Source organism: Hylobates moloch, unplaced genomic scaffold (assembly GCF_009828535.3).
Source record: "Hylobates moloch isolate HMO894 unplaced genomic scaffold, HMol_V3 SCAFFOLD_4, whole genome shotgun sequence".
In the NCBI taxonomy this organism is placed as follows: Eukaryota; Metazoa; Chordata; class Mammalia; order Primates; family Hylobatidae; genus Hylobates; species Hylobates moloch.
In genome coordinates, this window is record NW_026652279.1 from 76,695,593 (window position 1) to 76,719,001 (window position 23,409).

The window sequence follows — 23,409 nt, forward strand, 5'->3', positions numbered from 1 at the left end:
AATTTCTTCCACCAGATCCCCTAAATCATCTCTCTTAAGTTCGTAGTTCCACAAATCTCTAGGGCAGAGGCGAAATGCCACCATATTCTTTGGTAAAACATAACAAGAGTCACCTTTGCTCCAGGTCCCAACAAGTTCCTCATTTCCATCTGTGACCACCTCAGCCTGGATTTTATTGTCCATATATCACTATCAGCATTTTGAGCAAAGCCATTCAACAAGTCTCTAGGAAGTTCAAAACTTTCCCACATTTCTCTGCCTCCTTCTGAGTCCTTCAAACTGTTCCAATATCTGCCTGTTACCCAGTTAAAACATTGCTTCCACATTTTCAGGTGTCTTTTCAGCAACAACCCACTCTACTTGTACAAATTTACTGTATTAGTCCATTTCCACACTGCTGATAAAGACATACCTCAGACTGGGAAGAAAAAGAAGTTTAACTGGACTTACAGTTCCACATGGCTGATGAGGCCTCAGAATCCTGGCTGGAGGTGAAGGGCACTTCTTAACATGGCAGCAGCAAGAGAAAATGAGGAAGAAGCAAAAGTAGAAACCCCTGATAAACCCATCAGATCTCATGATAAATTATCACAAGACTAATAGGGTAAAGACTAGGCCCCATGATTCACTTATCTCTCCCTGGGACCCTGCCACAATATGTGGGAATTCTGGGAGACACAGTTCAAGTTGAGATTTGGGTGGGGACACATACAAACCATATCACTGGGCTCCATGACATGCATAAGGTATGCTTGCTCTAAAAGTTTTATAGATTTCCCCCAATGACCACTGCAACACTGTTCACTTCAGTTTAAAAGAAACACTTTATTATCTTTTAAATTGGTACTTAGGTTCTAATAATTGGTGTAGGTCTTAGAAATTATTTCTTCAAACTCTAAATATTCTTACTACCTCTGTGTTTCATTCTCGTCTCTGAATATTTTCAGTGATCAACAATTTATGGTTTACCTTGCTAGACTATCCCTAAGTGGCCTATCAGCTCCAGTCCAAGGTACACATAGCAAGGTAATTTGTGAAATGATCCACATATTCTTATATTTTAATTAGAACAATCTGACAAACTCAAAATATATTTTGATACTTTTACCAGATCAAAACGCTTTTCTGCCTCTGTCCACCTTACTACCTTATTATCAGCATAATGGATAACCATATAAATGATGAACATCTCTATCAGAATTCTTTACTAGTTTAGAAAATTCTTTACTACTTGAGAAAATAATAAGAAATAATAAGCATACTTGAGGCAGGCCTGTAACAATATGTGGCATTCTTTCTGGTGGAAAAGCAGATTGCTCTATCTTTGCAAAAGAGATGAAAAAGAAGCTGTCAGTAAGTTCTATCTAAAAAGACATTTTCCTTGAGTTTGCTAAACTTTGTTTTCTATGGTGGGTGAAAGGCAGCCTCTAAGATGGCCACCCATGATCCCTGTCTTCTGGTATCGATTCTCCTATAGAAACTTCTTCTGTTGCAGATGGAATGAACTTATAGACTGGCTTCTTAAAAATACAGCAAAGTGATGACACTTCACTTCTGAAGTCATGTCTGTAAAGATATTAGATTCTGTATTGTTGTTTCTCCTTTCTTCTACCTCCAGTGTTGGGAGAAGCAAGGTGCTACATTGCTGTGAATGGCCCTATGCAGAGGCCCATGTGTGAGACAGTGATGCCTTAGCCCTAAAGCCCAGGAGGAACAAAGGAAGCCATGAGTGAGCATAGAAGTGAATCCGTCAGGCCTAGTCAAGACTTGAGATGCTTGATTACTGGTCAACAGCTTGCTACAATCTATAGAAAATTTTAAGTCAGAAACACCCAACTATGCTATGCCTTGATTTTTGACACACAGAAATTGAGAGATAAGAAATGTTTGTCATTTAAGCTGCTGCATTTTAGAGTATCTTCTTTCACAGGAATACAGAACTAATACAATCACAATCACGTATCTGGAGAAATGACTATTGTTCTCTTTATGTAATTTCATCTCATTGCTGTTCTTGCTTACTAGCTAACCAAGCCTATAATACAAGACTTATGCAGTCACCATTTTTGCAATAAAAGTCTTACTTTTTATTTCTCCAGGAGTATGTAATGGTGAGAATAAATCTTCCTCCAGGTTTATAGTAGTCAGGGTAAACTTAGCTTTTATCTTAACTACTATGCTTTTACCTTGCTTAGCTTTTACTTTAATAACAACAACAACAACAACAAAAACTGATTATAAAATGTAATGGCTTAAATAAGATAGAAGGTTCTTGTTATTGTTGTTGCTGTTTTTCCTTTTACTTCATAGTCTGGAAGTTAGTGGCTCTATTTGGAGGATTACCTCAATTTCACAAAAACTGTTAGCGTCCCAAGCTCTTTTTGTCTCTTCACCAAATAGTCTCCTATTCACGTGGACACTGTCTTCCGTATCCATATCTATATGCACAAAAGGAAAATGAAAGGAAAGAAGAGCACCCGTATGTTACAATCAAGACGCAGAAGTGGCATGTACCAACCCAGCTTTTATCACATGATACGAGGGGAGCTGGAAAATGTAGTCCATGCTTAGGTGTATGAGCAACATTCAACTATTATCATAAAAAGTAAAACAAAACAGACATTGAACAACAATTAGAAGTCTGTCAGGGAATTTGCAATGTTTCATATTATCCACAGTCTGTATCTTTGATGCAACCTCACTCCACAAAACCAATTAAATATCAGGAAGGAAGATATTATAACCTGTTCATTTAGATAAGAGTGGCATTAAAAAACATATTTATTATGTACACATCAATAGTATTCCATTATTGAAATTACAACAAATTCCTTGGAATACATGTTAGCAATTTGTGTATGTAGTGCTTCCTTTTGCCTCACATCCACAGATAGGCTTATGGAACCCTGCAGCTTTTATCACAGTGACTGGGAATGACTGCATATGCACTACCAGTATTTAGAATCCCGAGGAAGCACTCCTCTTTATTCCGAACCCAACTGACCTTGACCCAGTACGCAGCCTTTGTTATTTTCCTGGATACATAGTTAGGAAATCCTGGTCTTATCAGTTATAGAATTACGGTTATTTATTGCTGTATAACAAACAACCACAGGCTAAGGATTAGAATAAAAATTTAATACTAACTTTTTTATTTCTGTAGATTTTGCTCAGCCCAACAGTTCTTGTGTATGATCTGTAATGTGTTTGCTATCAGATGGTGGCTAAAGCTGCAGTCTTTTGAAGGCTCATATTGGCCGGATGAGCCAAGATAGCTTTCATATGAACATACATGTCTGGAACTTCAGATGATGTGGTAGAATAGTGCCCCTTTCACACCAGAAATAAATGTGCATACCTAATAATCCCTGCACCACGTGGATATTTCACAAAAGGGACTTCCCACATGTGACTATCTAAAGGATCTTAAAATGAAGAATATGTTGGACTATCTGGGTGGACTGATATAATCACAAGGGTCCTTAAAAGAGAGGGGCAAGACAGAGGGGGAAAAAAAAAAAGATGTGACTAAGCAGCAGAGGTTGAAGAGATGTCATTATTGGGAAGTGGCCTAAGGAGCTAAGGTGTGACTAAGCAGCAGAGGTTGAAGAGATGTCATTATTGGGAAGTGGCCTAAGGAGCTAAGAAATGCAGGTAGCCTCTAGATTCTAGAAAAGACAGAGAAAGAGATTTACCTCTCAAAGTCTCCAGAAGGAATCGGCCTTACTGACACCTTGACTTTTAGCCCACAGTCACACATTTTTACTTCTGATCTTCACAATTTTAAGATAATAAATTGTGTTGTTTTAAGCCACTGAATTTGCAGTAATTTCTTACAGCAGCAATAAGAAACTAATTCTAATGTAAGGAGTGGAACAATTGTGTTCTCTCTCTGTCTTGCTCTATGAGGACATTCCATATGACAATCTTGGGCTGTTTTGCAGGGAGCTACTCTCAGGTCAACAGGACTTTAAACTTGGCAGTTGGCTACTCCCCAGTCTTCCTAGACATTAGGAAACAGAATTTCCTCTTACTCTTTATTCTGTTTTCATTTTTTTTTTTTTTTTGAGATAAGGTCTTGCCGTGTTGCTCAAGTTATCCCCCCACCTCAGCCTTCCAAAGCGCTGGGATTAGAGACATGATCCACTGTGCCCCTCCCCACTTACTGTCAAATACTAGAACTGTAACTGACACAGCAAGGCCCATAACTAACACATTCTGTTAGTTATAGAGTAGTCACAGGTCTGATGCAAATTCAGCTTTTGGTGGAGACGTCCATCTTTAAACTACTGTCTGGATATACATTATTTGCATTTCTTGTAAATGCAAAATACATTCACCCCCTCCTAAAATTCCCAAAATTTCATCCCGTAATGAAATCAATTTCAGTTTTTAGTTCCCAGATTTTGTCATTTAAGCCAGCTCCAGGTGACAATAAGGATATTTTGGAACAATTTTTTGTATTTGGATTCTTAGGTATTATTTCTGTTTACCTAAAGTTGCAAACTATAGGAGCAAGTCATCTGTCCTCCTCACACCTGACATACAAAGGGAAGAGATGTGGGAACCTGCAGTAGATGTCTCTTATTCCAAACAAAGGAGAAAAAGGAAGGCATGGAGAAGTCACAGGTCCAGGAGAATTCTAAAATACAGTCAGTCTCATGTTACTTGTTCCTTGATTAGAGCCCAGCCCTGCTCTGGGAGGGTGGTTCTATGTGGATCTTCACTCCACCTGCTAAGTTCTGTTTTTGGAGTCATATTTTTTGCATATTAAATTGTCCTACTTCCTTGCTTCCATCCCTCCCTCTCCTCTCCCTTTCTCTCTTTTCTTTCTTTATCTTTCTTTCTGTCAAGCTGAGTAGATTTCATAGCCTGCTTCTGCCCATGAAAAATTGATGCTACTATTATAATTGTTTTAGGGCATCACAAACTGCATCCATAGAAGATGGTGAACTTAATTTATACATAAATTAGCCAAAATAGGTAAAATTGCTTTAAAAATGTTTGGACTTTAAATTATAATCCACTTCATTAGACAAGTCACCCAAGTCAGAGCGTCTTAGGACAATACCCTTGAGAATATTACAGGACTGCTTGTCTAGCAGAGAGGATTTATGAACCACTGCATTACATGTTTCTGAGGGTTTAACTGAGAGTCTCAGAGTGTCATTCTTGAAAACGTGACCAGTGTCCCGAATTCATTCGTTGCCCTCAAGACATTTTTTATTTTAAGAGTATTTTCCTGGGAGAGATTGGAGATTAGAAAACATTTCATTTTTGAACACAACAAATGCTGCCTCGAAAATATTTTCTCTATTTTCTACTTTGAGACAGAACATTTCCTTCTTCAGTTTTTGTCTCTACCTGTACATTATCAAGCAGACAAGAAACCAGATGGACTTTTTAAAGTTTTACCTGGAAATCTACTTAGCCAAGTCTACAAATTCAGCAGAAACGTATTCTACTTCCACTTTACCACACATGAAGGTATGACCAATTTTTGTCACTAAAAAACACATTTTTGTAAATAGCCTCATAACAAATTGCTACCTGTCATTTATGAACAGTCTTTTTAAGGCCTTTCAAACAGGTCTGCTGCCCATTCCCAAGCCAATCTCACATGCCTTCATTAAGGAAAAGAATTCACAGTAGCAATTCACTCTCACAAATTAATTTCTTTTCTGATTATCTATGTCTTTGTAAAAAATCACCCCCAAATCTTATATGACAATTTTCTCAAAGCCAAAATTTGTCATCATCTCTCATATTTCTGATGGTTAATTGTCTCAGGTGAATGTTTGATGCTTTTTATTTCTCGTGTGGTTGCAAATAGAAGGCAAATAGGATTAGAGTCGTGTAAGCTTGACTGAGCGAATAGGCAAGATGTGTTCCTTACATATATACCTAGAAACACAGATTGGGTGCCTGGAACATCTGAAGTTTAAGGGTTTCGTCTCTCTCTCTCTCTCTCTCTCCCTACTGCTCCGTCCCTCCATGTGATCCCTTCATTTGGCTTCTCCATGTGGCTAGCTTAGGTTTCCTCACAGCATGCTAGTCTAGTGTATTCAAATCCTTTACACTGAAGCTGGCTTTTACCAAAGCATGTATGCTAAGAAAGAAGGATCAGAGGTTGCTAGTAGCATTAACAAACTGGCTTAGTTTGTTAACTATGTTTTTTTATTGGTGAAACAGTCACAGAACCAATGTGTGTCTACCAAAGTGGTAGACAGTGTACCAGTTTTAACCTGGGACATGATATTTTGATTCTTTTTTCAAGGAAATTTATCTTGGACAAGGATTAAATTCTGCTCTGGTATATGCCTTTATTTTCTACCTCATTTATAAATGATTCAAGGCTAGGACAAGTGTATTAGTCCATTCTCACGCTGCTATGAAGAAATACCCAAGACTGGGTAATTTATAATGGAAAAAGGTTTAATTGACTCACAGTTCCGCATTGCTGGAGAGGCCTCAGGAAACTTACAATCATGGTAGAAGGCAAAGAAGAAGGAGGCACCTTCTTCACAGGGTGGCAGGACAGAGTGAGTGCAAGCAGGGGAAATGCCAGAGGCTTATAAAACTGTCAGATCTCGTAATACTCACTCATTGTCAAGAGAAGAGCATGGGGGAAACAGCCCCCCATGATCCAATTACCTCCACCTGGTCCTGCCCTTGACATGTGGAGGATTATTAAAATTCAAGCTGAGATTTGGATGGGGACACAGAGCCGAACCATATCAACAGGTAATGTAAGTAGGAATGTGGACCATATGTGATATCACCGTAGTGGCTGAATTTTCTTAATTCAGTAATCTATGGCAGTCATGTTGGGAAAACCTGTTAATACATGCCACTGGGTAATTTCCCTGTTTCAGTATTTTTCAACTCCACACTGTTTCTCTTTTATGCAAAAGCTTGCTTTCTTTATATTACTCACTTTCTGTTTATTTGATCAAAGCCTCTCAGTCCCAGGTGAGTACAATTAAAGGGTCATATGAAAACCTCACTATCTGAGGGATGCAAAATAATTGAGTCTGAATTTGAGAAAGATATATGCCATTATCCACATTATGCTGGACATTTAAAACTTAGTATACTTATAGATACAAAAAGTAAAAATATGTAGAAAACTGGACACTTATAGATATCAAAAATTAAAAATACATAGAAAACTGGACACAATAAAAATTTTTATATTTCTTGCTCAGCCCAAGAACTTTCTATTCTAAGAAGAGCAAAACTATAGTTACCAACTTTGTTGACATGTTGTTAGATATACACACATATATAGTCACAGATGCACATCAGCAATTAAAAATATATATACACACATATAAATGTGTGTATGCACACATATACATATGTTTATGTGTGCTTATATATAAAACCGTATGTATGTTTTCCATGTGTCTTTATTTTACAAATAATAGCATACAGTGTGTACACTGTAGCACACCTTGCTTTTCTTTGGTGATAGCAACGTAACTTAGAAGTTTTTCCATATTAGTTCTAAAAGAGCTTCATAACTGATTCATTATCAGTCATCCTAAAAGAAATCAGTTTTCTTTAAACTAAATTTTTCTTAGTTTATTTACAGATATAGAGTATGTCACTGCTTATCATAGTGTACAATAGATTATTTAATCAATTTTCTATTGCTGAACATTCGTTAATATTTTCTATGAAAAATAATGTTGCAATAAATAAGGCCAAAAATACATCATTATTTTAAAAATATGAATATAGTTTTAGGATATAAAATTCTTCAATCATAGGATATGTATACTTTTAATTTGGAGCCTATAGCAAAATTACCCTTTGTACAGAAAATACCAGTATATTCAATCTATTGCAGTATCTCTTATGTTAATTATTGAATACATAGATAATGTCAAATATTTGATCTTTGTCAACCTGAGAGGTGAAAAATGGTAACTGGTTTTATTTTAAATTCAAACTTATCAAAGACTTTGAACATTTTTTACATAATACAAATATTTACATTTTATTTTCCATTATTTAATTTTTATGATATTTTGCTCATTTTTGACCATGTTGCTATTTTCTTATTGGCTTACAGAAGTATATATATATATATATATATATATATATATACACACACACACGTATGTTAATACATATATATGTATTATATATATACATATATACATATACATATATAGACATATATATGTATGTTAATATACATATACATGTATATATATGCATATACGTGTGTGTGTGTGTGTGTGTGTATATATATATATATATAAAGTTCTGAATTTTGTCAATAAACTGGATTTTTTAAACTCATTGTATCTATCAGGTTCTCCAGAAAAAGAGAACCAATAAGAAAATTAACAGAGAAATAGAGACAGAGACAGAGACATATAATTTATTTAAAAAATGGGCTCACATGATTATGGAGGCTTGGAAGCTTTGATATTCTAAGATCTGCAGCTGGCAAGCTGGAGACCCAGGAGAACTGATATGTAGCTGCTGTCCAAATCTGAAGGCCTGACAATCAGGAAAGCTGATGCTATAAATTCCAATCTGTGTATGACTCTGAAGACAGAATATCAATGTCCCAGCTGGAGACAGTCAGCCAGAGACAAAGAATTATTTCTTACTCAGCCTTCTGATATTATTAAGGCCATCAAGGAATTGGATGAGACCCACCCACTCTCGGGACAGTAATCTGCCTTATTCAGTTTATCAAATTGAATTCCATCTAGAAACACCCTCAAAAATACACCTAGCATAATGTCTAACCAAAGATCTGGGCACCCCATGGCCCAATCAAGTTGACACATAACAGTAATCATCACACTCATTTTTCATCTATCCTTTGCATATTTAGCATAGATTTTTCTTTAATATTGTGAGATTTATTAGGATATTTTATAGTTTTAAATTTTCTGTTTTGTTTTAACAGGCTGCCTTTTGGGTGAGGTAGAATGAAAACTATTTTTATATTATTTTTTCACACTTTATGGTAAAATTTGGATTTATTTTGTTGTAAAATATGAAATATATAATAGTTTTCCAGATGGCCACCTAGTTTCACAAATATTGATTGTTGCATAATCCAATTGATACACCTCAATTTTTAAATATCTGTTTTACCATATTCTAAATTTCCATACATGTGTATATCTATTTCTGGAGTTTCCTTATTCTTGGGGCTTTTTGTTTGTTTTTGTTTTTCTTTTTCTTTTTCTTATCCAAGTACCACGTCAGGTAACACTACATATGTGTTAGACCAGTTCTGCCTTTAAGAGGTAAAGTTTGGCTAGGAGGAAACAATTCTGTTTCAGCAGAGTTGTAACCTTCACTTAAATAGATGTTACCATAAATGACAAAGTAGTCCCTGGAGGAGCACTTTAGATCCTGTGTTATTTTCCTAGGCCTCCCATAAGAAACCACCATGAACTGGGTAGCTCAAAACAACATAAATGTATTCGGTCACAGTTCTAGGGGCTGGAAGTCTAAAATTAAGGTGTCGGCAGGCCTGAGCTCCCACAGAAGTCTGTAGGAGAATTCTTCTTTGCCTGTTTCTAGCATATGGTGACTTGCTGGCAATCATCGCCATTCCTTGGCTTGCAGTTGCATAACTCAACCTACGATTCTGTTGTCACATAGCATTCTCACTGTGTGTCTCTGCCTTCACATGGCCACATTGCCTTTTTTATGAGGACATCTGTCATATTGGATTAAGTGCGTACCCTACTCCAGTATGAGTTCATCGTAGCTAATTACATCTACAATGATCCTGAAGCGCTGGGGATTAGCACTTCAACATATCCTTTGAAGGAATGGGGGAATGCAAATTGTTCCCGGAGTTCGATAACATTTTTGGCCTTCTGCTTTGTGTCTTGACTCCACTGAATTCCTTCAGTAACTTCTGGATATGTAAATCTTGTATGATTACCCAAACTGTTTCAGTGACTAGTCTATCTAAAAATCCGTGGCTACTATTGACATTTATGAATAGCATGATTATGTAACAGATGATTTGTCCTACAGAAAATATTTTATATACATGCATGTTTATACAGCCATATCAACTTATTTCATACACTTGCCTAATTACCAAATTTTTAGTACTTCATATCAGTGAACATTTGAAGGTATTAGAAATGTTTATTTTCGTAGGCTGGGCACGGTGGCTCACGCTTGTAATCCCAGCACTTTGGGAGGCCGAGGCGGGCGGATCACGAGGTCAGGAGATCGAGACCACGGTGAAACCCCGTGTCTACTAAAAAATACAAAAAACTAGCCGGGTGTGGTGGCGGGCGCCTGTAGTCCCAGCTACTCGGAGAGACTGAGGCAGGAGAATGGCGTGAACCCGGGAGGTGGAGCTTGCAGTGAGCCAAGATTGCGCCACTGTACTCCAGCCTGGGTGACAGAGCGAGACTCCGTCTCAAAAATAAATAAATAAATAAATAAATAAAAATGGAAATGTTTATTTTCTTTTTTATTCAAAGTCCACTCTGTGGTCACCATTATGTCCTAAAAACAGCCATGGGGTTGTCATTACAGAGTAAAAGCCAAACTTCTTACATTCCCCTGTAGAAATTGTCACCGATTTCACCTGCCTCTTACACCTCTGATCACATCTTCAACTATGCTTTACTTGCTACTCTGTTCCACATTTTCTACATTGGTTTTGTATGTAATAGTCAGAAGATAATATTGTAGAAAAACACGGTGAGCCATCACTTTCTAAGTAGGACTTCATGTATAATTTACTTCATCTATAGATAAATATAAATTCCTGTTAATGATAACCAATGAATCAAATTCTTACAATTTGTAACTGATTAGTTTTAAATAACACAACAAAGTTGTGTTCCAAAGCAATGCAACTTATTACTGGTAATGTTTTTGGTCAATACAGCAAGTCTCAATTTTATAGAAATGCAGTGTTTTAATTATATTTAGATTATGTTATATAGATTTATCTTTTGTCCATTTTGAACACAATTCTTGCTTAGACAATTATATCAAACCAAGTTTAAAGATGACTACCTTTAAAGAACAGAGATAATCTTCTGGGGTCTCCGTAGTGAATTGTGTGCCCTTTAAATTCCTATGTTGAAGTTCTAACCCCAAATTCCTCAGAATGTGACTATATTTGGAGATAAGGCCCTTAAAAAGGTTATTGTTTTAAGATGAGGCCATTATGGTTGGCCCTAATCAAATTATGACTTGTGTCCCTATAAGAAGAGGAGATTGTGACACAGAAACACACAGAGGGAAGACCACGTGAAGACAAGGGAGAAGATAACTAGGTACAGGGCAAGGAGAGAGGACTAAGCCTCAGAAGAGACCAACCTTCTTGACACATTTGTCTCAGATTTCTAGCCTCCATAATTGTAAGATAATACATTTCTGTTGCTTAAGCCATCCCAAATGTGTGCTATATTATTATGACAGCCATAACAAACTAATACAGTCTTCAAAAGGGAAACCAAGCAACGAAAATGTGGCATTGACATCTAAGTCTATTCAGGCAAGAAAGCCTCTGAATCCAGCAGATACCTGTTCTGACAATGAGATTATTTGGTATCATAAGAATGTCTGAACAGGTGTAACATCATGTATCTGCATGAATCATCTTTCACCACTCAGTGATTCTAGACTTAAAAATCGACGTTGTGAAGAAATTTTCTGGCTGCAAATTCTGTTGATCTTAGGGAGTAGATGCACTTAATATCAAGCACAGGCAATTAGATGATCAGAAAGCTATATATCTTTCCTGAATATCCACAATTGACACTATTTTATATTTCTTGCCAGTGTGTAACGACAAATAAAGCTTCTATATCTGAATATGATAAAATTTCAGAATCTTCCACATAGTTAGCAGAAGAGGGCAACTCTGGTGCATGGTAACCACACTACGGGAAGAGGAACACTCTGGTGAATTGTGACCATGGCAAGAAACTGACCACCATTACGCCGTTAATGGCAGTAATCTGGCCTTGCAAAAGCACCACCCTAACTTGATGTTGTCAAACTGTGATGACATAGCATTTCATAACCTTGGACTATCCAAACTAGTACTATCATTGAAATGATGGAGAAGATGGCCAAAAACAAATTGAAATGATAAAGGAGTGATAACCTTTGTTACAGGCTAACATTTGAATATGAATTAACAATAGATGAAAGTTTAAAAGGGCTTTGTGCCTCTTAATAGAAAAAGAAATATTGGGTTAATTTTTGCCTATTTGAAATAGATTCATTTTGTTTTGTCCTAAATTCACTGAAGTAGAAAATTAGCATTAGGTTATGAAAATAAAGAAAAAACTCACTGTGAACTAAAATGAAAAGTAATTAATTGGCACACTTTCAGCTGCTTCTAAGAGAGAATGCATTACAAAAAAAAAAAGAATTAACACTGGAAAATAATCTAAACAGCAAAGGTCAAAAGTACTGATTTCATTGAAATGAATTCTACTTCTTTCCTTTGAAGTATTTTTACAAGTTCTTAAATGAATATGTTCTAAGAGTATTTTTAAATTAAATAACTGATCATTAGATAATATTTGACTGCACTCAGATGACTGGCAGTGCTATTTAATAAGCCACAGATGTCACTCCTTTTGTTCTTGAACTGTCAGTAAAGGATCCTTGCACTGGTTACTGTGGTGGATCATTTAGTGCCCAGATAATTGGTCTAACATTATTCTGGATGTTTTCATGAGCATGCTTTTGGATGAGATTTAATTGGTAGACTTTGAATAAAGCAGATTGTACTTTATAACATTGGCTGACCTTATCCAATTAGTTGAAGGCCTCAATAGAACACAAGGCTGATGTCCCCAAACAAGAGAGAATTCTCCAACAGACTGCCTTCAGACTTCAACTGCAGCATTGGCTGTACCTGGTTTTCCAGCTCACTGTCTTTGGACTTGAACTGCAGCTCTCTCCTGAGTCTCCAGCCAATCAGCCTCCCACGTCAGATTTTGGATTTACCATGCCTCCACAATCACATGAGCCAGTTCCTTAAAATAAATCAATCAATCTGCCTATCTATCTGTCTGTCTGCCCACCCATCCATCCACTCATCTAGCTACATCTTATCAATTCTGTTTCTCTGGAGAATCGTGACTAGTAAGTCACTAAAAATGTTTTTCAATATTCTCCTCTCTCTTGACTGGCTGAAAGTTTCTGCTTAAGATACTAGATTTGAGGCTATTCAGAAATCCTAAGAAATTACCCAGTGTTTCTGTTTAGAAGTCAGTTTTTAATCTTATTTTGGTTCTATTGTATGTAAGAAGGAGTTTTTGTTTCTTTCATGATTTTCTCTTTGTCATTGTCTTTCAACATTTTAACTATTTTGTGGCTGGGTGCACAGGACCTGTTTGCATTTATGCTATTTGGAGTTTGTTGAATTTCTTGATTGTGCATGGAAATATTTTCATGAAATTGGTGAGATTTTCAGTTTATTTCTTTTTCTTATCTCCTTTTTTTTTTCTTTTCTTTTTTTTTTTTTAGGCAGATTCTCTAGTCCAGCCCAGGCTGGAGTGCAGTGGCGTGATCTCAGCTCACCGCAAGCTCCGCCTCCCGGGTTTACACCATTCTCCTGCCTCGGCCTCCCGAGTAGCTGGGACTAGAGGCGCCCGCCACCACGCCCGGCTAATTTTTTTGTATTTTTAGTAAAGGCGGGGTTTCACCGTGTTAGCCAGGATGGTCTGGATCTCCTGACCTCGTGATCCACCCGCCTCAGCCTCCCAAAGTGCTGGGATTACAGGCGTGAGCCACCGCGCCCGGCCTCAGTCATTATTTCTTTAAGCATTTTCTCTACCCCTTCCAATCTCTCTTCTCCTCTGATATTCCCATTACTGTGATGCGCTTAATGGTGTTCCACATTTCTCTGAGACTCTATTGGTTTTTCCTCATTCTCTTTTTATCCTTCTGGTTTTCGGATCGCTTAATCTCTATCAATCTGTCTTTAAATTTATTATTTCTTTTGCCAGCTCAGAACTACTCGTGAGAGGCTGTAATGATTTTTTTTCATTTCAATTATTGTACTTTTCACCTCAAAAATTTCTATTTGATTCTTTGTTATAATTTTAATCTCTTTATTGATGTTCTTGATTTAATGAAAGTGTCATTATACCTTCCTTTACTTCTTTAAGCTTGGTTTTCTTTAGTGTTTTTGAATATATTTGTACTATCTATTTAAGCCATTGTCTGCTGATACCCCAGCCTTTTCAGAAAGTCTCTTTTGCTTGTTTTTCTTCTTGTGTATCAGATTCCTGTTTCTTTACAGGAAGCTGTATGTTGAAAACTGAATATTTTAGATAGTATGCTATTGCAATTCTGCTGAGTTGCTGAACCTGAACTCACTTCCAGAGCCTGTTGTTGTATTTAGATTCTTGGCTGCACTACTTTAGTGAAGCCCGTTTTCCCCGAAGTATGTAGCCTCTGATTTCATTTCTCAGAGCATGCAAACTGTGGCTCACTCATAGGGCATAAGTAGCATGCTGAAAAAAGTTGTTCCAAGGCAGCACACAGCCACCCTAGGATGACAGTACTTTAGCAGGGTTCCCTTTGACTGGCTTTTTCCCTGATGGTCTGTTAAAAATCTAGCAGATCTACCTCTGTTGACATCACACCCATCTTGTAGCCTCCACTATTTGCACACTGAAAACAAAAACAGTATTGTACATATCCCAGGCATAAACTCTTCCAAAACCTAAAACAGTGAAATTCGGGATCTTTACAGGGAGAATCATTGAGTCATCTTGAATCCTGTTTTGATATCAGGAGATCTCTCTTTTAGCTGTTTCTTTGCACGGTTTTCTCTTTTAATGTCTAAACTTGTTTAGCTTGTTGCTATTATGTAGCTACCAGACTCCTTATAATTACTTTTCACAGAAACCACCATTGTTTTTGACTGTATCCTTAGGCTTGACATTCTCACAAATAAAGTTAGTTCATTCACAGAGAGCAACAACCCTGTTTTTCCTTCTGGGATAATACTGTATACAATTTCTCTGAAGCTGGTGGCAGGAGCAGTGGCTGATTTCTCTCAAAATGGCGGCCCTTTTTTATGCATGGGTTATTCGGTCAGGGCAATAGTCCCAGGTCTTCTCAACGTCTTCCAGCACACCCTATGAATGAGGCATGGCAGGGTGATTGGGGTCCAAGATTCTTGTCTTGTAGAAGTAGACTTTCCACCCTACCAATGAGGGTGAGATGTCAACAGCCTTCCCATTCTAGGGAGAGACCCTTAGCCTGGGAACCTGCAGGGAGAGGGAACCATTTGTTCTTGACAACACATTCCAGAATAGAGCCTTCAATGCCTGGGCTGGGACATCAGACAGGGAATAGCAGATTGCAGAACAAGTGCACAAGATTCTGTTTTTCTTACCAAGATTTAGAAGATTTTCTTTAATGTTTCTTCATTTGCTATATGTTCTATGGGTTGAGATTTGAATTTTTTAAAACATAGTTTTCAAAACTTATGGTTTGTTTTCCAAGGAAGACATATAAAACACATAGACACAATTAAAAAGTACTGAAATATCCAAGCTCAGATTAAAGAGTTGCAAAAGAAGCAATTTGTCTGTGACTCGTAAACCACCAATATGTTCAAGGTATTTCATTCTCAGATAAAGATACAAATATAGATATAATGAAATATTTTATATCCCACTGGTTACATATCCCAAATGAGATGCAGATGATGAAAAATTATTCTATGAATTGTTAATAAACAATATATACAGGTTTGCACAAGGAATATCCAGCATGATTTCAGGACTTTAAACAGTATATTATAAATCAATATTATTACATTTTAATACTATCTCGGCCAGTTGCTCAGTGCTGTAGTTCCATACATGTCTGGACATAGCCAAAGAGCTATTTCACATCAGCTGCAAGTTAATCCTAATTTTATGTAGTATGTTATATAAAAAGAACTGGAAGAGATAGCCAACTCATACTAGAAAGAGAAGAGTATGCATGCAAGCATATTTTTTTTAATTTTCTTTCCCCTTTTTAAATTAGAGGTGATTCATTACTCTGTCTAAATGAGTTGGAAAAAAGTAAATAGATTGAATAGAAACCAGAAGATTTTCAATATTGGGTAAAGGATTATATTAGTAGCTTAACAAAGTAAATGTATGGCTGTCATTTCTTTACATTAAAAATAATGGCAAGATAATCTTAGAAGTGCATTAGAGGTACAGTTTTTCATAGGGTTTTGAGTGATAATAAACATTCTATAGCACTTAACATGCACAATTAGTTTATTAATTTGAAATAATTTCAAGACTTTTTTTGTATTTATAAGATAATACATGTATTCAGTTTACACATTTTCTACAATCTTACATATTTGTGCTGGATGGTTTTTAAAGGTTAACACATAGATGTATAACTTGTTTTATCGAACTTCACTTTATTGCTCTTTGCATATAATGCATTTTTTACAAACTGAAGATTTTTTACAAATTGATAGACTTGCGTTGAGCAAGTCTATCAGCACCGTTTTTACAAACAGCATGTGCTCTTTTTGTCTTTGTCACATTTTGATAATTTTCACAATATTTTTAACTTTATATTATGATTATATATGTTATGGTGATTATATATGTTATGGTGATGTGCGATTAGCAGTCCTTGATATTACTAATTGCTTTGGGGTGACACAAACTGTGCCCATGTTAATAGTCAAACTTAATCAACAAATGTTTTATGTGTTGTGACTGCTCCACTGAGCAGTGTTTCCCTTGTCTGCCTTCCTCTCCTCAGGCCTGTCTATTCTCTGAGACACAACAGTATTAGAATTAGGCCACATAATAACAGTACAACAGCCTCTAAGTGTTCAAGTGAAAGGAAAAGTTGCATGTCTTTAACTGTAAATAGAAAGGTAGGAATAATTAAGTATAGTGAAAAAGGTACGTCAACAGCTGAAATAAGCTCCAAACTACGCCTCTTGTACCAAATAGCTGTATTATGAATGCACAGGGAAAGTTCTTGAAGGAAATTAGAAGTGCGACTCCAGTGAATGCGTAAATGAGGAGAAAGTGAGACAGCCTTATTGCTGATATGGAGGAAGTTTTGGCTGTCCGGACAGAAGATCAAATCAGCTAGAATATTTCCCTTAGCCAAAGCCTAATTCAGAGCAAGGCTCTTACTCGCTTTAATTCCATGAAGTCTAAAGGAGAGGTGAGAAAGGTGCCGAGGAAAAAAAAAAAAAAAAAAAAAAGCTTGAAGCTAGCAGAGGTTGGTTCAGAGGTTTGAGAAAAGAAAGCGAAACATAAAAGTGCAAGGTGAAGCAGCAAATGCTGATGTAGAAACTGTAGCAAGTTATCCAGAAAATCAGGCTAGGATCATTGATGAATGTGGCTGTAATAAACAACTGATTTTTAATATAGACAAAACAGTCTTTTATTCGAAAAACTTGCCATCTAGGGCTTTTATAGCTAAAGAAAGGTTACTTCCTGGCTTCAGATCTTCAAAGGACCGATTGACTCTCTGGATAGAAGCTTATGCAGCTGGTGGCTTTAACTTGTCGCTGATGCTCATGTACCAGTTCAAAAATCCTAGTGCTATTAAGAATTACGCTAAATCTACTTTGTTTGTGCTCTACAGATGAAACAACAAAGCCTGGATAAAAGCATACCTGTTCACAGCATGGTTTACTGAATATTTTAGGCCCAATGTTGAGCCTTCTACTTAGAAAAAATATTTCTTTTAAAATATTACTGCTCATTGACAATGCACCTGGTCACTTGGTAGCTCTAATAAAGATGTCTAGGGAGATTAATGTTGTTTTCATGCCTACTAACACAACATCCATTCTGAAGCTCATGGATCAAGGAGAATTTTGATGTTCAAGTCATATGATTTCAGAAATACATTTTCTAAGTCTATGGTTGCCAAAGATAGTGATTCTTCTGATGGATCTGGGAAAAGTCAGAAAGGATTAACCATCCTAGATCTCATTGAGAACATTTATGAATCATGGGAGGTCAAAATATCAACATTAACAGGAGTTTGGAAGAAATTGATTCAGCCCTCATAGATACCTTTGAGGAGGTCAAGACTTCAGTGGAGGAGATAACTGCAAATGTGGTGGAAATAGCAAAAGAACTAGAATTAGAAGTGGAGCTTGAACATGTGACTGAATTGCTGCTATCTCATGGTAAAACTTGAATGGATGGGAATTTGCTTCTTTGAATAAACAAAGAAAGTAGTAGTCTTGGTGAAGATGCTATGAACATTGTTGAAACAACACAGGATTTAGGATATTGCATAAACCTAGTTTATAAAGCAATGGTAGGGTTTGATAGGGTTGACTCTAATTTTGAAAGATGTCCTACTGTGGATAAAGTGCTATCCATAGCATTGCATGCTACAGAAAAATCTTTCATGAAACGAAGAGTCAATTGATACAGCAAATTTTGTTGTTATCTTATTTTACAGAAATTGCTACAGTCACAACCTTCAGCAACCACCAACTTGATCAATCAGCAGCCAGTAACATGGAATCATGACCATTCACCAGCAAAAAGTTTGATTCACCAAAATATCAGATGATCATTAGCATTTTTTAGCAATAATGTATTTGTAATTAAAGTATGTACTTTTTTTAGACATAATATTATTGCATGCTTAGTACACTACAGTACAGTGTACACATAACTTTTATATGCATGAGGAAGCCAAAAGAATTCATAGGACTTGCTTTATTGTGATATTCACTCTATTGCAGTGGTCTGAAAACAAACCCACAATATCTCTGAGGTGTGTTTCTCCTGGAGTAAAAATTTTGATATAAGTAAATAATGATGATAATTGAGGATATGTTTATATTTTTAAATGGCACACACCCAATTATCCTATCAAGATGTATACTGATGCTCAAAACAGTAAAAAATTGCTGTTGGTTAATTTGAAGTGGATAATGTATTATTTCCTTAAGAATCTTTAATTAATTTAGTTTATTAAGTGGTAGAGAATATAATTTTTAAAGTATTAATTTAATTGTCTAACATTATCGGTGTTAACCAAAGTACACCATAATTTCTATATGTACTAAAACAGGTACTCAACACTTTTTATATTAAAAAAAATCTACATGGATAATTACTTGAAGGACTGATCATTTAAATGCAAATCAATTCTCTTGAGATAAAGGGCATTCAACAATTAAATACTACTCTCCAAAAAGAACTTTATTCTGAAATAATATATTCATTAGACATTAAGGTTATTATGTGGCTCCAGTAGCCTGAGTTAATAATAAGGATTAAAAGCCATTAACTCTATGTATTTTATCCATTATATTATTTCCATTTACTCTGAATCTAAAAAAAGGAATTAATATCTGCTTTTTCTAATAGAATTAACTTGTTTCAATAAGTATTAAATAACAATTCCACATAATAATTTATTTTAAAATTGATTTTTATACTCCCTTGAATCCTTGAGTTTTCCCTAATGACTGTGCTTAATACCTGGGTGATGGGTTGATCTGTGTAGCAAACCACTGTAGCAAACCATGTTTACCTATGTAACAAACCTGCACATCCTATACATGTACCCTGGAACTTCAAATATGAGTTGATATATATTAAAAAATAAATTTTGTGCTGTCTCCCTCTCCTTCCTGTCTTGGGCCAAATTGGGAAGTGGGCTCAGATTGTCTGCTCTGTCCACCCCTTCCTCTTGCCATTATTCTCCACCGTGCCCTCCTCAAGGCACCATGCTGTTGTACTTGTTCTTAGCTTATTTGTATGAAGGGCATGTATTATTTTCTATCCTAAGACCCCACCACTGCATTTTCAACCCATGACATAAGCATTTATATAAATGTATGCCTCATAAATGTCATTGCAGATACCATAAAGTGTTTTAAACACTGGTCATATTACACGCGATGGCTTACAAGAATAAAAATTATGTTTCTTGGATGTTTAAAATTTGTAAAAACCGGCCGGGTGCGGTGGCTTAAGCCTGTAATCCCAGCACTTTGGGAGGCCGAGGCGGGCAGATCACGAGGTCAGGAGATCGAGACCATCCTGGCTAACACGGTGAAACCCCGTCTCTACTAAAAATACAAAAAAAAATTAGCTGGGTTTGGTGGCGCGCACCTGTAGTCCCAGCTACTTGGGAGGCTGAGGCAGGAGAATGGCGTGAACCCGGGAGGTGGAGCTTGCAGTGAGCCGAGATCGCACCACTGCACTCCAGCCTGAGCAACAAAGAAAGACTCTGTCACAAACAAAAAAAGAAGAAAAAAAAAGTAATTAGAGACTTGCAGCCCACAGGGGGAGATAAACCATCAAAGAGCCCCATCCAGTTTAGTGGCATAAGACTCCTGTGAGTGCAGAGGGAATGTGCATTACAAAATCCAGGGCTTCAGATTAAGAACTGCATTCTGGACAGTAACACCTCCAGTCTCCTACCCCTGTGATTTTCAGAACTCGGGGAGCCAAACACTTACCTGCTTAGCAGGATACAAGGGAATCCTCTGAGGACATGGACTTGCTTAAAATAAAAGACATACTGATAATGACATTTGTGGAATAGGTTAAGTCTAGTTCTATGACTCAGGCATGGAAGAACAAGAAAGGTGGTAGGAGAAAGAATTGAAGCTTGAAAATAAAAGAGCCACAACGTAAAAATTAAAGATAAATTAGAAGATTAAATGTAAGTGAAAAAAATTTGTAAGAACTTCCAAATATCTTTTAAATTAAAATATATCAGTGTTCATTTATTACTGATATGGTCAGTCTTCATAATCTTTAGAATGAGATTCTGCTAAATCAAAACTGACAAAGTGAAAGAAATCCTAAATTTTATATTTTATTTGTTTTCTCATTATTACTTTGTAAATTTAGGAAAATATGTATCAATATACATTAGCTGTAATATGACAAATGCCTATGCCTAAGCCAGAATTAAAGGATTTGCAATTATATATAAAAATTGGAAACCACTGTCTAGCTATTTCTTTTCATGCACCTCCAGGCTAGGAAAAAAGAAGGGGTCAATGGACAAAATTACCTATTGATTTCTCAACAATGTGCATCCTTTTTTATTATAATAAGTTTTATTTTTCCCCTCTAGGTGTTAGTGCATTGGAAAATCATTTAAAGAATGCATCAGCTAATTGAAGGCTTAAGTGTGAGTTTGATTTTTTATGATTATATAGAAATATATTTCCAAGTGTCTTTCCTTAAAAATGTTAGATACTATTTTAATTTGCATAGTATAGGTAAGACTTTTATCATTATTTACTTACATTGGATCTGCAAGGGAAACCCTGCAGTCAAGTTTTATACCCACTTGATGCCGAGACGAGATTGGCTGGTTGGCTCATTAGATGTTATTGCTGATTTTCTGCTCTTGCCTAGAGTCTCTATATATTCCGTCATGGGTCAATACAGGGTTTCTTACTTTCATGTCCAGTTCACTGTGCCAGAGTCAGTTCCTTTCAACAGAACCAGAGCAAAAACCAGAGACTTGGGGCAATGTAATCGTGTGTGTGTGTGTGTGTGTGTGTGTGTGTGTGTTTGGAGACTAGTATAGGTTGAAAGAATGTCAGTTAAGGATCTATTTTGCATAGCATAATGTGAAGAGAATAATCGTCTGGAAGTTAAAATTATACAGTGTTCAGATGGTAAATTGCAGAAACTTATGATACATAAAAGGAAGGCCTTAAAAAATAAGAGGATGTAGTCTCATGAAATAAAAACTGAATAGTCAAACCGAACATCAAGTTCTCCCAGAAAGTGAGTTAATTAAATGAAAAGAAATATTAATGGTTGAGCTTTAACATACAGTGACCTTAGTTCTTCTCTCCTCTCCTCTAAACCTGGGACTTTCATTCACAGAGTAAGTGGAATATGATATAACTTCTAGTCTTACAGGATTTGAATATTGTAGATAATTTACAAATGATTCAGGCCATTTAGAAAACTATTGTTTTGCTCTCCTGATTCTTTGACTCTGGCGTTCTTCTCCTTGAGATCATGTATTAGCTAAACCGATTCTTATTGAAAACACTGGTGCTGAGGGTAACTCAAATCATGTATATAACTGACGCACAATGTGAATTTTTCTGTATCCTCCTTGTATGTCTGTTGGCAGATGTCACTTATACCATCTGCTTTTATCTTTAGGTAAGCAAGATTCCTGCCAAGCTTTGACTTCTACTCTTGGCCTTCCTATACAGGGTTGTAAAGAATCATCATGATGTGTATTTGAAATTATGTTTAACAGTATTACAGTCAATATAGACTAAATTTTGATGCAGTAACAACCTCAGAACTTTCACAATCACTGCTGGAGTGAGAGAGAGAGAGAGTGAACAGAGAATGTCACATGAGCAGAGAATGTCAATTATTGTGCAATACTATTGTAAAGCTTTAAAATGTAAAAAAATACAAAAACAGATAAAATTTGCATTTTATATAAAGATACAATTCATAAAATAATTTAGAACACATTATTCTATTACAATAAATTATCCTGCTAACTTTTAGGGTTGTTCTTTGCTTCTAATATCCCATATGAGAATTTACTAATCTTAATCTGTCAGATCCTAGTTTTCTCACTTCCTTAACCATATTTTCTGCCTTCATCACACCCTTGCATTCTCAAGCTTTCTTGACCTATGGCAAAATAAATATTAATATGAATTCATAGACAGATGTATATTTATAGATCTGTGGAAGATTAATATCTCATGTCCATTTTTGTTGTATTTATTTATGAATTAATTTATTCATATGGCCCAGTTTGGCTTTTTGAAATGGTAGCCTCATGGAATGTTTCATAATGATATCTTTATTCTGTGACTGGATTAAAATTTATGTTGTTTCTGTAAACCCAGTTTGAATTACTCCATCTTTGATGTCTATAGTATGGAATTAACACAGCGGAGTTTATATGCTTCATGGGACCCTTAAGTGCAAACTTGTAAAATCTTTCATTATTTCAGTAATTACACATGATAATAATTTAGAGACATGAGTGACATCTAAACTTTGAAAACGGCATTGTGCTGTTTCTAAATGTATTATGGAGGATTTCTCTCATTATCCTTGTCTTAATTGTTTAAATGCATTTGAGCAAAGTTTCCGTTTACCTTGCTAGTTGTTGTAGATGGCTGCCAGATCGCTATTCATGCAGGAAGGACTAAGAGATGGAGATGCGCTACTGACTTCAGTAAACCTAAATTGTCTGAAAGTGGTAGAATAAGACAAAGGTTATGAATGGTGATGACGCTGAGCCCAGGTTGAATCCAGGAAGCCAATACCCAGTTTTATGTATGAAGTTTGAAAGATGTAAGATGAGAGAAAGGCATATTGTCAGTAATCAATCAGTGTAAATCAGAACTTGGGAACTGATACTGTTCATTGTCTTCTGGAGGCC

General features: G+C 36.2%; 1 long non-coding RNA gene across 1 annotated transcript in view; it reads left to right on the plus strand.

Annotated features, from left to right (window-relative positions):
- The window catches only part of LOC131383379 (uncharacterized), a 223,783-nt gene that overhangs the window by 117,388 nt on the left and 82,986 nt on the right, over positions 1-23,409 (plus strand). The window contains exon 3 of the long non-coding RNA XR_009213366.1: positions 21,100-21,156. This is a non-coding gene — a long non-coding RNA (uncharacterized LOC131383379). The remainder of the gene's footprint in view (positions 1-21,099; positions 21,157-23,409) is intronic.